Here is a 9,262-nt window from a genome sequence, read left to right as displayed (position 1 = left end):
ATACTAATGAATATATATGGAATTTAGAAAGATGGTAACGATAACCCTGTATGCGAGACAGCAAAAGAGACACAAAAATTAATTTATTGACTGCAAAGTATACATTATATAATTTAGAATATGTAAATAATGCAAGTTTGTGTGAATATTGGTGCTTCCCAGATGACTCAGCAGTAAAGAATCTGCCTGAAATGCAGGAATCACAGGTTCGATCCATGGGTTGGGAAGATCCCTTGGAGAAGTGTATGGAATCCACTCGAGTATCCTTGCCTGGAGAATTCCATGGACAGAGGAGCTTGGCAGGGTATAGTCCATAGTGTTACAAAGAGTCAGACACAACTGAAGCAACTTAGCACAAACACCCTCACATATTTGTATTAGTCATGTTATTTCCTTCTTTCCTAGAAGTTACTTCCATCATATGCAACCAGGCAATGATACATGGATTTCAGGATTTCTTCTTCTGAGATTTTCAGAGGAACCAGAAGTGCAGCCTCTCATATTTGGGCTTTTCTTATCCATGTACCTGCTCACTGTGTTTGGAAACCTGCTCATTATCTTAGCCGTCAGTTCAGACGCCAACCTCCACACCCCTATGTACTTCTTCCTCTCCAACCTGTCCTTTGTAGACATCTGTTTCACCTCCACTACCATCCCAAAGATGCTGTGGAACATCCAAACCCAGAATAAAGCTATAACCTATGAAGGCTGCATCACACAGATTTATTTTTTCACACTCTCTGCAGTGTTGGACATTTTTCTCCTGACCGTGATGGCCTATGACCGCTTTGTGGCCATCTGCCACCCCCTGCACTACACAGTCATCATGAACCCCCGGCTCTGTGCACTTCTGGTTCTAAGGTCCTCGATCATATGTCTTCTGAATTCCTTGTTACAAAGCTTAATGGTATTGTGACTATCCTTCTGCACAAACTTGAAAATCCCCCACTTTTTTTGTGAACTCAATCAAATGATCCAACTTGCCTGTTCTGACACCTTTCTTAATAACATGGTGATGTATTTTGCAGCTGTCCTGATGGGTGGTGGTCCTTTCACTGGTGTCCTTTACTCTTACTCTAAGATAGTTTCTTGCATACGTGGAATCTCATCACTTCAGGGGAAGTATAAAGCATTCTCTACCTGTGCATCTCACCTCTCAGTTGTTTCCTTATTTTATTGTACAATGCTAGGGGTGTACCTTAGCTCTGCTGGGACCCACAGCTCACGATCAAGTGCAACTGCCTCAGTGATGTACACTGTGGTCACATCCATGCTGAACCCCTTCATCTACAGTCTGAGAAATAAAGATATAAAGAGGGCTCTGAAAGCATTCTTTGTGAAGCAAACTACGAAATGATTAATTGTCAGAATACTGAGGAAATGCACATGATAGCAGAAGACAAAGCCCCAGAGTCAGACATTTTGAATATTTAATCAGATTGTTAAAGTAATATTTTTCTCTATTTATTTCCTAATGTTTTTTCCTTGACCTCAACTTCTTTATCAGGTTTAAATAACTGACTTTATCAACCTTTCTGCTCTCTGATATCCAACAGCTTTGCTCATTGCTGTTTTCATGTTTTCCCAAATTTATTTTCAACCATGGCTCAGAAATATTTGGAAATCCCTATTTACCTAATGAAACAACATTTTAGAATATTTCATATTATATACATCATATTAAATACTTTTTCTGTTGTTTTACTACTGGAATTGTCATACATTATAGTACTCTGATGAAAAAAGGCACAACTGATGATGAAAGCAATTTATATAAGTTAATAATAGAGGAAAATCTGAGACCACTTTTTGCCTTTTTATCAAACATTTCTTTCTATAGCTCTACCTTAACTGCTCCTACTTACAACGTCGATTGTACGTCAAGGCTGTATGTTGTCACCTTGCTTATTTAACTTATATTCAGAGTACATCATGAGAAACACTGGACTGGAAGAAGCACAAGCTGGAATCAAGATTGCAGGGAGAAATATCAATAACCTCAGATATGCAGATGACACCAACCTTATGGCAGAAAGTAAAGAGGAACTCAAAAGCCTCTTGATGAAAGTGAAAGTGGAGAGTGAAAAAGTTGGCTTAAAGCTCAACATTCAGAAAATGAAGATCATGGCATCTGGTCCCATCACTTCATGGGAAATAGATGGGGAAGCAGTGTCAGACTTTATTTTGGGGGGCTTGAAAAATCACTGCAGATGGTGACTGCAGCCATGAAATTAAAACACGCTTACTCCTTGGAAGGAAAGTTATGACCAACCTAGATAGCATATTGAAAAGCAGAGACATTACCTTGCCAACAAAGGTTCGTCTAGTCAAGGCTATGGTTTTTCCTGTGGTCATGTATGGATGTGAGAGTTGGACTGTGAAGAAGGCTGAGTGCCGAAGAATTGATGCTTTTGAACTGTGGTGTTGGAGAAGACTCTTGAGAGTCCCTTGGACTGCAAGGAGATGCAACCAGTCCATTCTGAAGGAGATCAGCCCTGGGATTTCTTTGGAAGGAATGATGCTAAAGCTGAAACTCCAGTACTTTGGCTACCTCATGCGAAGAGTTGACTCATTGGAAAAGACTCTGATGCTGGGAGGGATTGGGGTCAGGAGGAGAAGGGGCCAACAGAGGATGAGATGGCTGGATGGCATCACAGACTCAGTGGACATGAGTCTGGGTGAACTCCAGGAGCTGGTGATGGACAGAGAGGCCTGGCGTGCTGCGATTCATGGGGTCGCAAAGAGTCAGATACGACTGAGTGACTGAACTGAACTGAACTGAAATGTGTTAAAGCTGGCCACTTGGTATTATTCTCCTCATTAGAGTTCTGATACTTTTTTCTTATTTTTTTTTCTTTTTCTTAATTCAGTGTCCAAAATGCTGACTTCAGTCACTGGCAAAATTATTATCAAATACATTTCTTCAAGAGGAGTATTTATTCTAAGATAAACTTTAATAAATATACTGACCTAATATGACCTTAGATTCATAGATGACCTTAAAAAAGATGAAGATTTTTAAATCATATACTGAGCTATTTTGCAAAATATTTATTTTTCATACTGTACATTTATTCACTGGAATATGGACATTTGGGTGTTGGTTAGTTGTGTTTGGGTGTTAGTTGTTTGGGTGTTAATTAGTTGTGTCCAACTCTTGTTTGGGTGTTAGTTAGTTGTGTCCAACTCTTTTGTGACCCCATGGACTGTAGCCTGCCAGGCTCCTCTATCCGTGAGATTTCCCAGGCAAGAATGCTGGAGTGGGTTGCCATTTCCTTCTCCAGGGGATCTTCCCAATCTACATCTCCTGCTTAGCAGGTACATTCTTCAACACTGAGCCACTTGGGAAGCCCAGAATATGGAGAACTGTTGTCCATAGAATAGGGCTTTTATATATGTGTGGAAATTTGATTGACACTTTTTAGTTTTATTGATGTATTATCTTTTTACCACTTCAAAATGTTTAATGCTGCCTATAGTATGACTCCTTCTATTGCTATAAAGGAAATATGTCCCCTCTCCTACACTTTTTCATGAACACTAAAGTGATGGTGGATGAACATTATCAATGTCACCAATTATATGTTTCCTTTATGCACAGGAATTTTTTCATGTTTATTTCCAAAAAGTGACTCAGGAGAGCATGGATTCCTATCAATTCACATGAATGAAGAGCACTAGTATTCCCACACACACATGCATGTCCTTTCAACTGCTTCTGGTGACCATAAGCACTTTATAATAGTCATCTGAAATGACAAAATAATCAAGAGTACTGTCTTCAAATATAAGAAAAATACCAAGAATAATCAGCAGATTATTGTCTTCATTCTTACTTCTATTCACTTTGCTAATTGTATCAGTTAGCTGTTGCTGCATAACCAGCTATCCTAAGAGCAAATGATATAATATAATTCCTTTCTTACCAAATGATAATATATGATGTGATATGTATTACACATATATGATTGGAGCTCCACTGCTCTCTTCTTGAGTATAATAGTGAGCTAGGAGAATTTACATCTGTTTCTAAGGTTTGTTAATAATATGTGTGGTCAGGTTGCACTTCTTTCTACAATCAGTTTATCATATTTTTGTACCTAGGTTCATATTTTATTTTAGAAAAGAAAAAGTATCAAATGTGAATTTAATTTATCTATATCATTCCTGTATCTATATGGATACCATTTGTTTCTTCCCAAGTAGAAGAGATACCTCCGATCACTGCCCAGTCTGAATCACCTACTAGTCCTCTAGATATTACTCTGGTAGATTCATTGTTACATTTTCCCTTCTGTAAAGTGTATTGGGCTTTAATTTAAGTATGACACAATATACACTATACATAATTAAAACATACAATTCAATAAATAAAAAGAGCCATACCAAAATTACAGTACCTACTTCATGTTTCCATTTGTATATAATTCAAGAACGTCCTCAATAAATTTCAGTCTTTTTATGTTATTCTTAAAAATATAACATTTCTGAGCCTAAATTTTCTTATTTCTAAATGTCATGTAGTACTGTAAACATAACATCAGGCAAATATTATATGAAATAAATTAAATGTGCAGACATATTTTCTCAGGCCCAAAGAAAATATTCAAAAGAAAGTTGTGTGCATGTATATGTAAATTCCTTTATATAAATTTTATTGCAAATAAACATACTCATACATATTTGTACACAAAACCAGACTCCTGATCTCATATTTTGTCTTTAAAGGAAACTTGGAGAGGATTAAAATGTAAAAAAATGAATCTAAAAATTAACATGAAATAGAAGAGTGTAGAAATTTACACAAAGATTTAAAGTAAATGGTATAAATAAATTTAAAGGATTAATGACTTTCTTTACTTAATGTCTCAAAAATGAGAAATCCAAATCACATTTACATTTGTACATGATAAATATTCTACTGATTAAAGAGACTGAATATCTCCAAATTAATTTTTGATTTCTTCTTCTGCTTAAGATGGGGGTCACAACATTGAATGCCTTTACAGGGGAAGCTAAATGAATGAACTGAGACACTTAATATCAATTTCCTCAGCAAACTTTTATTAGTTAAATGTTTGTATTCAATTCCCAATGCTAATTTTAAATACCATACTAGTGATAGAAAGCAAACATGTGTATATATCTTTTCTTATTTTTGGTAAATGTCTTTATATTTTTTTTTTTTTTTTTTGCTGGCTCAATATCTTTGTTTATTTTTGATTAACATTTTACTTTCTTTCATTTATTTTGTTTATTTATTTTTTTAAATTTTATTTTATTTTTAAACTTTACAATATTGTATTAGTTTTTCAGTATTTTTAATTTTTATTGGGGCAGAGTCACTCCACAATATTGAATTAATTTCTGCTGTACAGTGAACCCCAACCCTAACCCTATACAGCAAAGTGAATCAACCATATGCATATGTATATCCAAGGAACTCTACTCAATGCTCTGTGGTGACTTAAATGGGAAGGAAACACATATATGCTCTTACAATTCTAGGGTCAGAAGCCTGAAATGGGTCTCATTGGCTGAAATCAAGAGGTTTGAGGGGTGTGGCTAAAATGGCAGAAAAGAATGACCCTGAGTTCATCTCCTCCCATGGTAAAACCAAAACTATAATTCACAGAGCAGCTATTGATAAGAACTATCCATGAGAAGACCAGCCAAAATGATTTTCATGACTAAAGATATAAAGAAGAAAACACAGCACAATGAGTAAGAAGGGAGGAATGCAATATATACCCAAGATTTCATTTCCAAGGAGGAGACTCACACAGGAAAATAATCACAACTTCAGAGGTTCTCCCCAAGAGTGCTGGGTCTAAGCCCCACAACAGGCTCCCCAGACCAAGAGTCCTACACTGGGAAGACAAGTCTTCAAACCATCTGGCATTGGAGTTCAGTGGGGCTTGCATATTGAAGAGTCAGAGGGCTACCGAATAAAGATTTCCCTCTTAAAGGGTGCATGAAAAATCTCAGTTGCTTTGAGACAGCACAGTTCAGTTCAGTTCAGTCGCTCAGTCGTGTCTGACTCTTTGCGACCCCATGGATCGCAGCACGCCAGGCCTCCCTGTCCATCACCAACTCCCGGAGTTAACTCAAACTCATGTCCATTGAGTTGGTGATGCCATCCAGCCATCTCATCCTCTGTTGTCCCCTTCTCCTTCTGCCCCCAATCCCTCCCAGCATTAGAGTCTTTTCCAATGAATCTGTGAGACAGCGCAGAGACAGTTATTTGAGAAAAGACTGGGTCAGATCTACATACTTAACTTGACAAGCTTCTCAGATAGTCAAGAAACTCCTGGGACTGGCCTTGAGGATACAGACACCAGCAACAGTCATATTGGGGACCTCATTCTAACATGAGGACACTGCTGCTGGCAAACACCATTTTGGAGCCCTCCCTCTAGCATTCTAGCACAATAGTTTTACCTATCCGCCAGTGAACTAGACCAGTCAGCTTCAGCCTCAGATCCAGCCACCCCAGGATTTGGTTCTGCTATCTAGTAGGCCTCACCAACCCCAATAATCCCTGGGTTTTGAAGCCAAAAGAACTGTTTGTGTTCTGTTTCCCTAGGAACTCTGTACAACTACATGTGCCAGGATCCAGACCTCCACACCAGCAGCCTGGTATTAGCCCTGGAACCACACAATCAGATACGCTGGAACCAGACCATATAATTCTAAAATTTGTGTGTAAACACAAAAGACCCTACATAGCTAAGGCAATTTTGAGAAAGAGGAAGAAAGTTGGAGGTAACACACACTTTGATTTCAAACTACACTACAAAGTCACATAATCAAAACAGTATGGTTCTGGCTCAAAACAGACATATTGATCAATGAAACAGAATACAGGATCCAGAAATTAACTCACACTGGTATGGACAGCTAGTCTATGGCAAAGGAGACAAAATGTACAATAAGGAAAAAAAAGCATTATCAGTAAGTGGTGTTGGAAAGTTAGACAGATAAATGCAAAAGAATGAAATTGGACTACTGAAAAATCAGACCATGTACAAAAATGAACTCAAAATAGATTAAAGACATATGCAAAATCTGAAAGTATAAAACTCCTAGAAGACATGGGCTGTATGCTCTTTGAATCTTGTCTGAACAACATTTTTTGATCTATTTCTTGGCAAGGCAAATGAAATAAAAAATAAACAAATTTGCACGGTGAAGAAAACTTTCAAGAAAATGAAGAGGTGTGCTACTGTGTGTGTTGTGTGTTTCTGATTAGTTGTGTTTGACTCTGCGATTGTAGCCCACAAGGCTCCTCTGTCCATGGGATTTCCTGGCAAGAATACTGGAGCCGGTTGCCATTTCCTCCTGCAGGAGATCTTCTCAACACAGGGATTGAACCTGCATCTCCTGTGTCTCCTGCATTGCAAGTGGGTACTTTACTGCTGAGCTACTAGGTGAGAGAAGGTAATTGCAAATGATATATCTGAAGAAGGGTGGATAGCCAAAATATAGAAAGATCTCACTTAACTTAACATTTAAAAAATAGTAATTAAAAATGGGCAGAAAGCCTGAATTGGCAGTTTTCCAAAAAACATACACTGAGGCCAACAGGCATATGAGAATATGTTCAATATCAGTGCATGTGTGCTAAGTCGTTTCAGTCATGTTTGACTCTTTGTGACCCCACTGGCTGTGGCCCACCAGGCTCCTCTGTCCATGGGATTCTCCAGGCAAAAATACTGGAGTGGGTTGCCATGCCCTCCTCCAGGGGATCTTCCCAACCCAGAGATCAAACCTAGGTCTCTTGCATCTCCTGCCTTGGCAGGCAGACTCTTTACACCTAGTGCAACCTGAGAAGTCAATATCAATAATTACCAGGAAAATACAGATCAAAACCACAATCAGATACCACTTGACACCTATTAGAATGGCCACCTTCGAAGAGACAGGAAATAATAAGTATTTTGAGGATGTGGAGAAAAGGGAATCTTTGTGCCCTGTTTGTGGCATTGCATATTGGTACAGCCATTATAAACAACAGTATGAAGTTTTCTAAAAATAATTAAAAATAGAACTTCTAGGGAGAACAAGATGGCAGAGGAGTAGGTGGATGTGGAGTACATCTCTCTCCATGGATATATCAGGAATACACTTTCAGACACAGAAGTGCACACATAATACCAATTGAGAGCGGACAGGAGTACATGACCGATGGGAAAGAATATATACAACCAAACAAAACTAGGTAGGATGAAGGAACTAGGGGAGAAATAGGAGTGTTAGTTGGACTGGACCTGCCCTTGGCTAATTGGGGAACTGAAGCAGGGGTCTGATCCCCAAATCAGGACAATTGTCTGAGTCAGAGGAGAAACATTTAAGCCTACAAGTGAAACAGCTGATCTGTTGCAGCCTAAATGGAATGAGAATCATATAGTTCTTGCCACAGCCATACATACCCTGCAGAGGGATGCAGGTCCCCTGGAAGGCACAGCAGCTGGGAGCTGGAGTTTAGGGATTGTGGAGCAATTCTAGGGCAAGGGCTGCTATTGACTGCAGAGAGATGGATCAAGCAGATGTGAGGGAGGAGATTGTGGTGGGAAATGCCTGTGGAGGAAAGCCAGGCAGCCATGGAAGTAAGGCGATACTGCTAATCAAGCATAGGGGGTGGAGCCATCACCATAGCCTCTCTTTCCCCACATGCCAGTATAGGAGGTGAACAATAGAGAGGCTGGCCCATCGAGAGCCTGACCCACTGAACTACAAAGTAGGACCCCATCCAGGGTACTCTTTTAAGTGACTGATGCACAGAACTACAGAGTAGGACCCCACCCAAGGTGGCCCTTTAATTGCCTGACGTCCCAAACTACAGAGTAGGACCCCAGCCAGGGGAGCCCTCTAAGTGCTTAAAGGGTTGATACTATGGAGAAAGACTGGCCCAAGAGGCCTTCTGATTGCCAGCTACAAGAGGCTCAAAAAGACTATGATAGGGCCTTAATTCCTGAACTGGAGGCAGTCCATGTCCCTGCACACTTGGTGCTGCCAGGGTCCCCGCAAGCCAAGTAGCTGTGCTACCTTCATGCTCAACCCTTACTGGGGCAGAGCTGTCACAGCCAAAAAAAATCTTGCGTCTACAGATGCAGGGTGGTTTTGATCATGTCAGACACTTTGCGACCCTGTGGACTGTGGCCTGCCAGGCTTCTCTGTTGGGAAGGTCTCAAGGCAAGAACACTGGAGTGTATTGGCTAATACCAGTTGCCATACCCTTCTAGAGCACTATATTTCCTGC

The 9,262-nt window shown here is 39.5% G+C and overlaps 1 pseudogene; it reads left to right on the top strand.

Annotated features, from left to right (window-relative positions):
• Nucleotides 1-421: 421 nt before the first annotated feature.
• Nucleotides 422-6,370, top strand: LOC104999635 (annotated as a pseudogene).
• The last annotated feature ends 2,892 nt before the right edge of the window (nucleotides 6,371-9,262 follow it).

This window comes from Bison bison, unplaced genomic scaffold (assembly GCF_000754665.1).
Source record: "Bison bison bison isolate TAMUID 2011002044 unplaced genomic scaffold, Bison_UMD1.0 scf7180017864358, whole genome shotgun sequence".
Lineage (NCBI taxonomy): Eukaryota > Metazoa > Chordata > Mammalia > Artiodactyla > Bovidae > Bison > Bison bison.
Note: the sequence above shows the minus strand (reverse complement) of the source record. Positions and strands in the feature narration are given on the sequence as shown.